Source organism: Anolis carolinensis, chromosome 1 (assembly GCF_035594765.1).
Source record: "Anolis carolinensis isolate JA03-04 chromosome 1, rAnoCar3.1.pri, whole genome shotgun sequence".
Taxonomy (NCBI): Eukaryota; Metazoa; Chordata; class Lepidosauria; order Squamata; family Dactyloidae; genus Anolis; species Anolis carolinensis.
The window spans coordinates 274,435,743-274,447,865 of NC_085841.1; the positions used below are offsets into that span (position 1 = coordinate 274,435,743).

General features: G+C 42.5%; 1 protein-coding gene across 5 annotated transcripts in view; it reads left to right on the top strand.

The window, feature by feature from the left end:
• The first annotated feature begins 2,602 nt into the window (after positions 1–2,602).
• Positions 2,603–12,123, top strand: part of znf143 (zinc finger protein 143) — a 31,542-nt gene continuing 22,021 nt past the window's right edge. For 2 of the 5 annotated variants that reach the window (XM_008106989.3, XM_008107011.3), the window contains exon 1: positions 2,765–3,323. The gene's annotated coding sequence lies outside the window, so the exon portion shown is untranslated. Of the gene's footprint in view, positions 2,734–2,764; positions 3,324–3,361; positions 3,926–5,412; positions 5,501–12,123 lie in introns of those variants that run through there. The other 3 variants (XM_008106997.3, XM_008107003.3, XM_008106993.3) reach the window with 3 other exon arrangements.

Genomic DNA, 12,123 nt, shown 5'->3' on the forward strand with positions numbered 1-12,123 from the left:
ACAACATAACATTACTGTGTATTGAACTGCTTTTTCTGTCAAATTTGTTGTAAAACATGATGTTTTGGTACTTAATTTGTAAAATCATAACCTAATTTGATGTTTAATAGGCTTTTCCTTAATCCCTCCTTATTATCCAACATATCCAACATATTCGCTTATCCAAGTGAGACTCTACTGTATCTAAAAAGGGATGGGCAGTTGTGTGCTGATATATGAAATTGGACTGAAACAGATTTATTTACTAACTGTGGCAATGAGTGGTTTTCAGTCTCGGACTGCTCAGGTATTTTGGACTTTACTTCCCAGATCTCCTATTGGCATTGCTGGAAGTCCAAAACAACTACAATACTTCAATCAAACCTAGAAGAGACTTATTTAATAGGAGCCTGAGAATGCAAATACACCTATATTGCATTGATTCAGCAGATACTCTTCCAAACTAAATCATATTCAGGTTTTTTTTCTTACTTGGTTGATAAAAGCTGAGCCTTATAAGAAGGAAAACGCACTAAGGGATAGAGAATCTCGGCCTCTTAAATGCTGACGTGCAATAGGTCATTTTGCACCCCAATACTGTGTTGTCCAGTATCTGGAGATTTGCACATATCCTATACTTGGTTTATTCCCTTCAGCTGTCAATTTTATATATAACCTATCCTGTTTCTGTACCTTTGGAAACGTGGCTTTTGCAGATTTAAGACAAACATAATTGCAGCTGCTATGTGCCTTCAATTTGTTTCTGACTTGTGAGGATCCTAAGAAAAAGCTTTTAAAGGGTGTTCTTGGCAAGATTTGTTCTGCCTTTGCAGGCAGAGTGATTTGCCCAGTCACCCATTAGGTGTTCATGACTGACCAGGTATTTGAATCTTGGGTCTCATCATAATTCAATAGTCAAACTATTAATCATGCTCAACAAAATTATTATTTTTATAATTTTGTAATAAAATAGGAACACTTCATTCCTTCAGAACTATTTACAATTTGAATAACGGGGATAAAGAAATTACTGCACTTGCTTAAGCGAAAAAAATTAAGTAAGCTAGAAAGTCGCTTTGAATAATATATTTACAATGAAAGACACAAGTGCTTTCTTCATTGGGAGGCTGGTATAATATGGGGTTACACTCCCCCTGAAGATGCAGGTTTGCAGCTTGGGAGTGATCCTGGATTCAATGCTGAGCTTGGAACCCCAGGTTTCAACGGTGGTCAGGGGAGCTTTTGCACCATTAAAACTTGTGCACCTGTACCTTGCAAAGTCAGACTTGGCCACAGTGGTCCATGCTTCTGTTACATCAGGAATAGATTGCAACATGCTCTACATGGGGTTGCCTTTGGAGACTGTTTGGAAACTTCAAATGGTCCAAGTGGCAGCTAGACTGCTAACTGGGGCAGCGTAGAGGGAGCACACAACTCCTCTGTCGGCTCCACTGGCTGCCAGTCTGCTACCGAGGACAATTCAAAGTACTGACTTTAGCCTAGCCCTAAACGGTTCCGGCCTAGCTTACCTGTCTGAATGTATCTCCCTCTATAATCAATCATGGAGGCTAAGATCTGCGGAGACCCTGCTGTCAGTCTTACCTGCGTCGCAAGTGCAGTTGGTGGGGACGAGAGTCAGGGCCTTGGCAGGCATCCTCACAACCTCTGAGGATGCCTGCCATAGATGTGGGCGAAACGTCAGGAGAGAATGCTTCTGGAACGTGGCCACACAGCCCGAAAGATATACAACAGTCAGGGCCTTCTCGGTGGTGGCCTCTCATTTTTGGAACTTTCTCCCCAGTGAGATTAGATCAGCGCCCTCCCTCCTGGCCTTTAGAAAGAAAACAAAGTCGTGGTTGTGGGACCAGGCTTTTGGCCAGTAATGCAGCACAAAGAATAAGTATGTGCAATGATAATTGGAATGGCCACTGTGTACAATTTTGGATCATGTGATTTTAACATTTATATTAGATTTTTTAATGCTTTGTCTTAGTGTTTAAATGTTGTATGCCTATGTTTAATGGTTTTAATTATTTTAATGTATAGTTATGTCTGTTTAATTATTATGATTTTTTTGAAAAAATTATATGTATGTTGGCATTGAATTCTTGCCATTAATATGCTGTAAACTGTCTTGAGTCCCCCCAGGGGTGAGAAAGGCAGTATATAAATATAGTAAATAAATAATACATTCTTCCAATAAAAAAATCTGCACAAGAAATGAGGAAAATCAACCCATATAGTAAATGATACATTCGAGAGCTAACCAAATATACCTGAAGCCATATTTTCTTTTTAATTACGGACTGGCTAGGCAGAATGAAGATGCTTTGACGTAGGCATGAGCAAACTTCGGATCTCCGTGTGTCTTGGAGTCCAAAACACACGGAGGGCCGAAGTTTGCCCATGCCTGGTCTAAAGCCAAGGGTGTATAGAATTAATGCAATTTGACACCACTTTGACTGCCATGGCTCAATGCTAGACAGTCATGGGAGTTGTAGTTTTGCACGTTCTTTAGCCTTCCATTGTGATACGACTCACCAAACTACAATTCCCATAATTCCACAGTCTAGAGCCACAGCATTTAAAGTGGTGCCAAGCTGCGTGTATTCCTGGGTGGAGGCGGCCATGAAGCTAGGAAGCCTAGAGCATCCGCCTTGCCTTGAAGGCTGAGTATGGACGCGCACAAAACATCAGTTCGGGCGCTGGGGCTGAAAAGCCTCAGGAAGCGAGGCAATTGCTTGATACGGAGCCGTAAGTGGAGATGATATGTGCATATTGGGGGGGGGGGGGGGTCTTGACTGAAAGGAGTTGCAAGGTAATCCGAAAGACTGGAAAGACAAGCGCGGATTCGGAAAGACGAGAAGCACAGAAGGAAGCATTCAAGAGCGGCTCTGGGGCTGGTCAAGACGCACGTCGGATAAACCCCTCACGCTGTACCCTTCTCCCCAAGGGATGGAAATGGACCCAGGTCTGTGCCTTAAAGGAAGCCTCGAAGGCACCCCGGAGAAGATGAAGCGGGGAGAAAATGGCGCCGGCGCCCGTCTCCCTCCCTGGCGTGCAGCTCCCTGGCCCAGCGAGAGACAAAATGGCGCAGGCAAGAGGCGGCGAGGCGCGACGCGGGCTCCCGGGCCCACAGCCAATGGGCATCGAGGAGGGGGCACCGGCCACCCAATGGTAGCCGTGGGCGGCCTCTCGAGCCGGGGAGCCGTCCAATGGGAGGCGAGGCTGGCGCTGGTGGCGGGGCCCGCCCGCACCACTCTGGGCGGCGCGCGGAGACGGCCGTTTCCTGTCCTGGTGCATGGTGGTCGGACGGAGGAATTGTTGGAAAATTTCTCGGCGAGGTTCGTATATAAATGTGTTTTTACCCAGTGTGCCTTATTCTAACGGCCGCCATCTCCGGCTGGGACGCCGCGCTCGCTCCTGGGCCCGGCTGGCCGGGTCCCTGGGCCGCGAGAGGGAGTGGAGGCAGGCGGGAAGGAAGCAAGGAAGGGGAGCCTGCTCGCACTGGGGCTGACAGGAATGAGGCGCCCGGCCCGCGCCGCCTCCCTTCCCCTCCCCTCCCCGCCATATTGCCTCCCTCACTGCCTCCGGCCCTTCCCGCTCTTTTTCCCCGCGACGCCTCTAGGCCCTTGGAGGGGAATAATAAACGAGCCCGTGTGGATTTCGGGGGCACAAGACCCGCAGAGTGGGGCTGCGTCACGGGGGCCCTCCTGGCTGCTCCCTCAGCGGGAAGGAGGGCGCGATGGTTTCCTCGCGAGGAGCGCCATTTCTCCTCCGACTTTCCCCCCGGGATGTGAGGCCAGGCTGACCATGCAAGACACTGCGAGCGACCCAGTGCGGCCCGGGCCATTACAGGGCATCCACACGTACAGACGGAGCGGCCTCGCAGGGAAGCCATGGGATGGATGGATGGCACGCATTCGGGGAGACAGGGTTTAAAATCGTAATAAACTTATTTATAATAATATTTATTACCCACTTCTCACAGTTTAAGGCAGGTTACCACATAGTTAAAACGCACAAATAAAACAGCGCCATTAAAATGCGCAGGACAAAGATTAGAAGACCAATAGCAATAACAATTCGACTGGGTAGGCCTGTCAGAAGAAATGGGTCTTCCATTGTAGTTAAAACAGAGATAAAACACTGCCATTAAAATGTATAGGACAAAGATTACAACAATAGCAATAAGATATCAAGTTAAACTTCATGGTTCACAATTGGACTGGGTTAGGGTCTGGCCTGTCAGAAGAAATGGGTCTTCCATTGTATCTCGAATTTTGACAGCGGATGTAGCTGTGGGTCATCTAGCCAAAGCTCAAGGCAGGCTACATACAACACAGCCATCCCCATCAGTGGCAGGCAGGATCCTCATATATTGATTGCCAGGAGACAAAGGGGGCTCACTCACCATTACAAGGCCACATTTAATTTTTATAAGAAATAAATGATTTTTTTAAAAAAAAATAGTTAAGTGGAAAGAGATTCAATCAAATTATTGAAATAGTAACACAGTGTAAATTTCAGTTGCTTACAGTAATAATAATGACACTTCTATTATATTTTAAAGCTACTCAAAAGTTACTAACTTTAAAAAACATATTACCCCATATTTAAGGGGGCCCACTTGCCAGGCACTCCGGCCAGTCTGCCATTGAAAACAATGACAGCCTGAGGCAGGGTCTGGCATAGGTAAAATGCATAGATAAAACAGGACCATGTATATATATATATTATAAAAAACAGCAAAGATTAAAACCAATGCTAATAATACATTTAAAAGTCATAGTTATTATTTTTTCATCTCTATACCGCTTTTCTTACATGGGTGGGACTCAAAGAGGTGTACAAAGTTTAAAACCACTACATATACATCGACACATGACTACATAATCAACAAAACATCATATACTAATTTTAAAAATAACCCAATTTTAACACATTATATAAAACAATACAACAGGTACCATTAAAATTGACTGGGTAGGCTTGCTGGAAAAGATAGGTCTTTTAAATTTAAAGTTGTGTTTTAAATTCTGACATGTCATTTAGCTGTTGGAGCTCTTCCAGCAGGTCATTCCACAAACTTGGGGCAGCCGATGAAAAGGTTCTCTGGGCAATGGTTGCCAATCTAAAGGGTGGATTGTACGGGAGAAGGCGATCCTGTAGGTAACCTGAACCCAAACCATATAGGGTCTTAAAGATAATAACCAGCACCTTGTACTTTGCCTGAAAACTATTTAGTAGTCATTTAAAATACATAGATCATATGTTTATGGCCACTAGAATACATATATTTAAAGGTAGACATAGGATTAAAATCATATCAATAAAACCTAAGTTTAAATTCATAGGTTAAAAAGTGGGTAGGCCTTTAATTGTGTTTTAAATTCTGACAGCTCATTTAGTTGTCAAATCTCTTTACCCTAGGTCTCTGTATGTCTCACCTGCAATTGAGTGTGCACCATTAATTGACCAGTTCATTAGATTGCTGTTAAAGAAAAAGTCAACCAAGCAGGTGATATATCAATTATTTTATTGCTAAATTTAGAAACTCAAATATGAAGAAAAAATTAAAAATACATGTATTTGTTATATATGAAATATTTAAGTATTAGATGAATATCTAGCATGCAGTTTATGATGCTACCTTTAATCATAATAATAATAACTTTATTCTTATACCCCGCCACAATCTCTCCAAAGCGACTCGGGGCGGCTTACATAGGGACTAGCCCAACAGTAACATTCAGTTAAAACATCCATTAATAAAAACAATGCAAACAATAAATATAAATATACTCTACATAAAACACAGCCATTGCTTTAAAACCTGGTCTTAAGATACTGCATATGCAGAGGGAGACTTGCGCAGGACTCTGAGCAGGGTTTGTGGATAGTATTGGGACTATCAGAGGGCAAAGGGATGGTCTCAACAAAACACTGGAGACTAACAAGGTAGTAATAAAGTACAATAAATTTTGTAAACAAGATTACTATCTAACGGGGCCATTTACTGAAACGCACGCTGGGACATCCACGTTTTTAGTTCCTTACGGAAGGTGGACAGCAAAGATGCCAGTCTGATCTCCCTGGGGAGAGAGTTCCAGAGCCTAGGGGCCACCGCCGAGAAGGCCCTTTCCCTTGTCCTCACCAACCACACTTGAGAAGGAGGTGGGAGTGAGAGAAGATAGGGGCCACCGCCGAGAAGGCCCTTTCCCTTGTCCCCACCAACCACACTTGAGAAGGAGGTGGGAGCGAGAGAAGGGCCTGCCCGGAAGATCTGAAGGCCCGTGTGGGCTCATAGAGGAGGAGACAATATGGAGATAAGCGGGTCCTGAACCGTTTAGGGCTTTATAGGTGATAACCTGCACCTTGAATTGGGCCTGGAAAGTTATCGGTAGCCAGTTGAGCTGTTTAAACAGCAGGGTTGATCGCCCTTTGTAGCCAGCTCGAGTGATTGAGTTGGTTTAAACAGCTGATTTTAAAGTAGATATAACTGATTTTAATGTGTATATTTATAGTTATTTTATGTCCCGGCATGGAATGCTTGCTGTATATATGTTGTGCTCTGCCTTGAGCACCCTTCGGGATGAGAAGGGCGAAATGTAAATGTTTTAAATAAATAAATAAATCTTCCAAAAAGGACTCAGGGCGGCTTACAGTAGCGCATAATAGTGCTATAAAACACATAAAAATGCAATTAAAATTACATGTAGAACAATAATATCAATTAACATACTACAACACATTACACAATAAAAGACCAATCACAATTTAAAAAGAATAAAACACAGCAATGACAACTATTAAAAGGTACAACATACCTTTGGAGAAGTGTTCCCTTGTGTGTGCGAGAGAACGTTCTATTCAGTCAGCCCTCTTTGTTCACTAATTCCACCATTCATAGCTTGAAAATATTAAAAATAAATTCCAAAAAGCAAATAATGATTTTACAATTTTATATAAAATATACCATTATATATAATGGAACTTGAGGATCCATTAATTTTGGTGTCTATGGGGTTCCTGAAACCTGATGACAAGAGCCCTAATGTACTTCCTACAGCCTGCATTTTTGTTACCTGTGTTCTGTTGCTACTCTTTGTTTGGGAAGAGGCAACCCAAGAAGAATGAATTTACCTACAGTTAGGTATAGTGACCTCCAAAATAAAGAATGCCAGTGTTCAAATGGTAGGGAATAATCATGAAAGAAGTCTACCTCATCATCCTTATTTGTGGCTTTCATACTTCGAAGAGTTTTCTCAGTTTCCTGAATTTGTATTATTGTTGCCATTCAACATAGATGTGCAGTCCATTTTATTGCCAACTATATTATTAGTAAATGTGTGAGATTGCAACCTTGCCTGCTGACAGATTTTTTAATTGAATGTGTTCACTATAAGGGTCACTTCTGGTAAGTTACGTACTCTCAGCCTCAGGAAGCCAATGGCAACCCTTTTCTGAACAAACCTTGCCAAGAAGCCTTAATCTGGGGTCACCATTAATTGGAAACTACTTGAAGACACAAAAATGTAATCATGAACAGCAGGTGAAACTTCCTTTAAAAGTCTGCTAATTGCATGATAAAATATAGTTTTTCCTTAATTTTTTTTAAGATCTAGAGAATTAGATGAACATAATAATTTCAAATGTAGAATACAAAGAAGCAATAGCGTTATGGTAATTCAGTGGAGTTATTTGTTACTGTCTACATTCGTGTGATAAGATGTTCTGGGTAACATACAATTTTTTTAAGCTTAAGATAATTCATTTCGTGTAATAGAACACCAGTGTACTAGGTCTTCAACATATACATTATAGTTTAGAGGTGGGCAATTGTGAAGCATCACGTGTTGGACAGCAAATCCCATTATCTCATCTTTGACTATGGTGGCAAGAGTGGATGGGACTTTTCAGTCCAGTAACATTTAGAGAGCCACAAATTGCTCATCCGTAATCAAGACGCATATTTAAAGTGTAGATAAGCTAGATATAGATGCAAGACTCATTTCTACGCTTTTTGCTGTGTTTTAGTGATTAATCTGACAAGTTTCTAAACATGCAGCTTATGCTTTTTTACAAACATTACTAGATCTGTCACAGTCTGGCTTCAGACTGGGTCATGGAATTGAAACATCCTTGGTCTCCTTAGTGGTTGATATATGCAGAGAACTGGATGGAGGAGTGTGTCCCTGTTGGTTCTCTTGGACCTCTCAATGGCCTTCGATACCGTAGACCACAGAATCCTTCTGAGACATCTTGCGGGAATGGGGCTTGGGGGCACTGTTTTACAGTGGTTCCGGTCCTTCTTAGAGGGTTGTTCTCAGAAGGTGTTGGGGGACACCTGCTTGGCCCCACAGCCGTTGTCCTGTGGAGTCCCGCAGGCTCAGTATTGTCCCCCATGTTGTTTAACAGCTACATGAAGCTGCAGGGAGATATCATCTGGAGTTTTGGAGTTGGATGTCTCATCTGTACGCAGATCACTCCTTTTCACCTACTAAGAAGTGCCTGGCAGCTGTGACGATCTGGACGAGGGAGAACACATTGAAATTTAATCCAGACAAGACAGAGGTCCTGGTTAGTCGTAAAGCCAAACAGGTTATAGGATTACAGCCTGTGCTTGATGGGTTACACTCCCCCTGAAGATACAGGTTCGTAGCTTGGGAGTTCTCCTGTATTAATAGCTGAGCCTAGAACCCCAGGTTTCAGCAGTGATCAGGGGAGCATTAGCACAATTTAAACTTGTGCACTTGGGAAGTCAGATTTCGCCATGGTAGTCCACACTCTTGTAAAATCCAAAAGGATTACTGCAACACGCTCTATGTGGTATTGCCTTTGAAGATTGTTCGGAAGCTTCAAGTAGTTCAGTGGGCAGCAGCCACATTTCTCACCGGAGTGGTGTACAGGGAGCACACAACCACAGTGCCACATTAGCTCTACTGACTGCCAGTCTGCTACCAAGCACAATTCATAGTGCTGGCTTTAGCCTATAAAGCCCTAAATGGTTCTGGCCCAGCTTACCTATCTGAACATATCTCTCTCTATGAACTATCTCAGATATTAAGATCGTCTGGGGAGGCCCTGCTCTCGGACCCACCTCCTTTGCAGGTGCAGTTGGTTGGGATGAGAGGCAGAGCCTTTTCAGTGGTGGCCCCTTGGTTGTGGAACTCCCTCCCTAGTGACATCAGATCACCCCCTTCCCCCCTGACCTTTAGAAAAAAACTGAAAGTGGACATGGAATCAAGCTTTTAGATAATCTTATCAGTGCAATATGGGAAGGTGAAATGGTGCAATGATCATTGGAACAGCCTGGACTATGATATTGGATTACGTGATTTTAATGATTTTAATTGTTGAAATGCTCTTAACGGTAGTTTTAATGTATATATTTATTCGCTAGATATGTGTTTTATGGCATCGAATTGTGCCTTATGTGTACCACTCCTTCCGGGTGAAAAGGGGGGAATATACCGTAAATATGGCAAATAAATAATAATAAAGAAATATGTGGTTAGAATCAGTCTTTGTATTAGGGAAGTAGTAAGAAGGACAAATTAAGAAAGATCAAATATTGAAATGTGCTAGTAATAAAAAGCCCTTGAAAAGGTTTCAGCAGCCGCTTAAAGTGAAAGAGTACTGACTGAATTATATTGGGAAGTTTAGGAGCACTCAACTGAAAGTAAGAATGAAATCAAGAGGTCCCAATATTAAGGATTAATTCCTATTGAACCAGTGGAATTTAGGTCTATACTATTCTAGCATTTAGGGCAAGGATCATATTGTTAGAATAGTGGAATTTGCTACTGAGAGTGAGCTCATGTGTATTTTTCAATTACTTTGATTTATAGTAATTTTAACATTTTATCAATATGCAAAGTAACACTTGAATCTAAATTCAAGCACATATAATCAGTGATTCCCAAAGTGGGCGCTACCACCCCCTGGTGGGCGCTGCAGCGATCCAGGGGGGCGGTGATGGCACCTTTTAGGACACGGAGGCGGGGCCAAGGGTGGAGCGTGGCTTCTTCCCAAGAGCCGAGACAGGGCTGAGCCTCTATACCTCTCCTGAGAGGCCTTTTAGGTTGGAGCGGGGGCAGGGTCTCTTCCCAAGAGTGCGAGATAGGTCTGAGCCTCTGTATACCTCCCCTGAGACACTTGTTAGAACACGGGCGGGATATAGAGGTCCAGCCCCATCAGGCACTTGGGAAGAGGCCCAGCCCCCTCCTCTAGCCCTGCCCCCTGTGTCCTGGCAGGTGCTGCAGGACAGGGATAGAAGCTCAGCCCTGCCTCAGAGCTCGTAACTCTGCCCATCCCAGTCCTAGCCGCCCATTTGTGGCCCTGCCCTCTTGAGCAGGAGCCATGTCCACCCCTCTAAGCCACGCTCCCTTTCCAGGGGGCGCTGAGTAAAAAATTTTTCTGGAAAGGGGGTTGTAGGCCAAATAAGTTTGGGAACCACTGACATATAATGAAGCAATAAGAAACAGACTTGTTTGCCCCTTCCTTCCAATATTTATTTATTTATTTATTTACAGTATTTATATTCCGCCCTTCTCACCCCGAAGGGGACTCAGGGCGAATTACAATGAACACATACATGGCAGACATTCAGTGCCAACAGACAAACAACATACATTAGACAATCTCAGAGGCATTTTTAACATTTTTCCAGCTTCACGATTCCGGCCACAGGGGGAGCTGTTGCTTCACCGTCCAGTAGTGGCTGTACTTCCGCATTCCTTTCCTCGTGTTTTGCTGGCAGTTTTATGGTGTTGTAAATTAGCCTCCCGCATAAAGCGTCCCTAAATTTCCCTAATTGACAGGTGCAACTGTCTTTCGGGGCTGCATAGGTCAACAGCAAGCTGGGGCTATTAATGGTCGGAGGCTTAACCCGACCCGGGCTTCGAACTCATGACCTCTCGGTCAGTAGTGATTTATAGCAGCTGGTTACTAGCCAGCTGCGCCACAGCCCGGCCCCAATAGTGGTCTCTAAAGCAACTTTCTATCATTATTTGTGAAATTAGTGATTTCACCGATGTTTTTTTGGAGAGAGGAGAGCTCACACCTTGGAAGTTGCCAAATCTGTATCTGGCACATTCTAATTAATGTCTTGTTCGTTACTATTTCTTCTAAATGTGCTTTTCTTACTGTTTCTGCAAGTGTAATATAAACACTTGATATTTTCAATACGTACATGATAATTACTTCAACTATTTTACTTTGTATGTATTATCTGCATGTGATAAACATATGTAAATGACATGCATACTTGTATTTCTTAATAATTTCAATTCAAGGATATACTGAGATATACAGCACCAAGTGATGATTTGGTGCTACTGACACAATCTGAAAAGACCTTGAACTGGCTGTTTTCTTCCTTCTGGTTCATTGTAGACTCCCTTCTACCTGATCTTGGTTTGAATGAAATCATAATTTTACTACTCAGACATTGGGGCAAATGGTCCTTGAAACAAGATCAGATGGGAAGGTATACTCATGCATGAGAGTGCAAGAGCACAAGATCTATGCAGCGTCAAGCCATAGTCTGAATATTCATAGGACCTTCGAACACTAGTACAAACATGGTTATAATGTTACTACTTTTTAGGGGCAAGATTTAAATTATCAAGATATCTTAATACAGTAGAGTCTCACTTATCCAACATAAATGGGCCGGCAGAACATTGGATAAGCGAATATGTTGGATAATAAGGAGAGATTAAGGAGAAGCCTATTAAACATCAAATTAGATTATGATTTTACAAATAAGCACCAAAACATCATGCTATACAACAAATTTGACAGAAAAAGTAGTTCAATATGCAGTAATGCTACATAGTAATTTCTGTATTTACGAATTTAGCACCAAAATATTACGATATATTGAAAACATTGACTACAAAAATGCGTTGGATAATCCAGAACGTTGGATAAGCGAGTGTTGGATAAGTGAGACTCTACTGTACTACTGTATAGTTAGGATTTTAAAAAAGATTCTGGTTTCGCTCTTGTTTCACACCCATATTGACAGCTTCATTAAACCAACTGCTACATTTCCCATTTTTAATGTCCAGAATCCAACTACTTCAGCCAATGAAAACTAAAAAACAGCATATAACCAAAAATCTATTTATATTT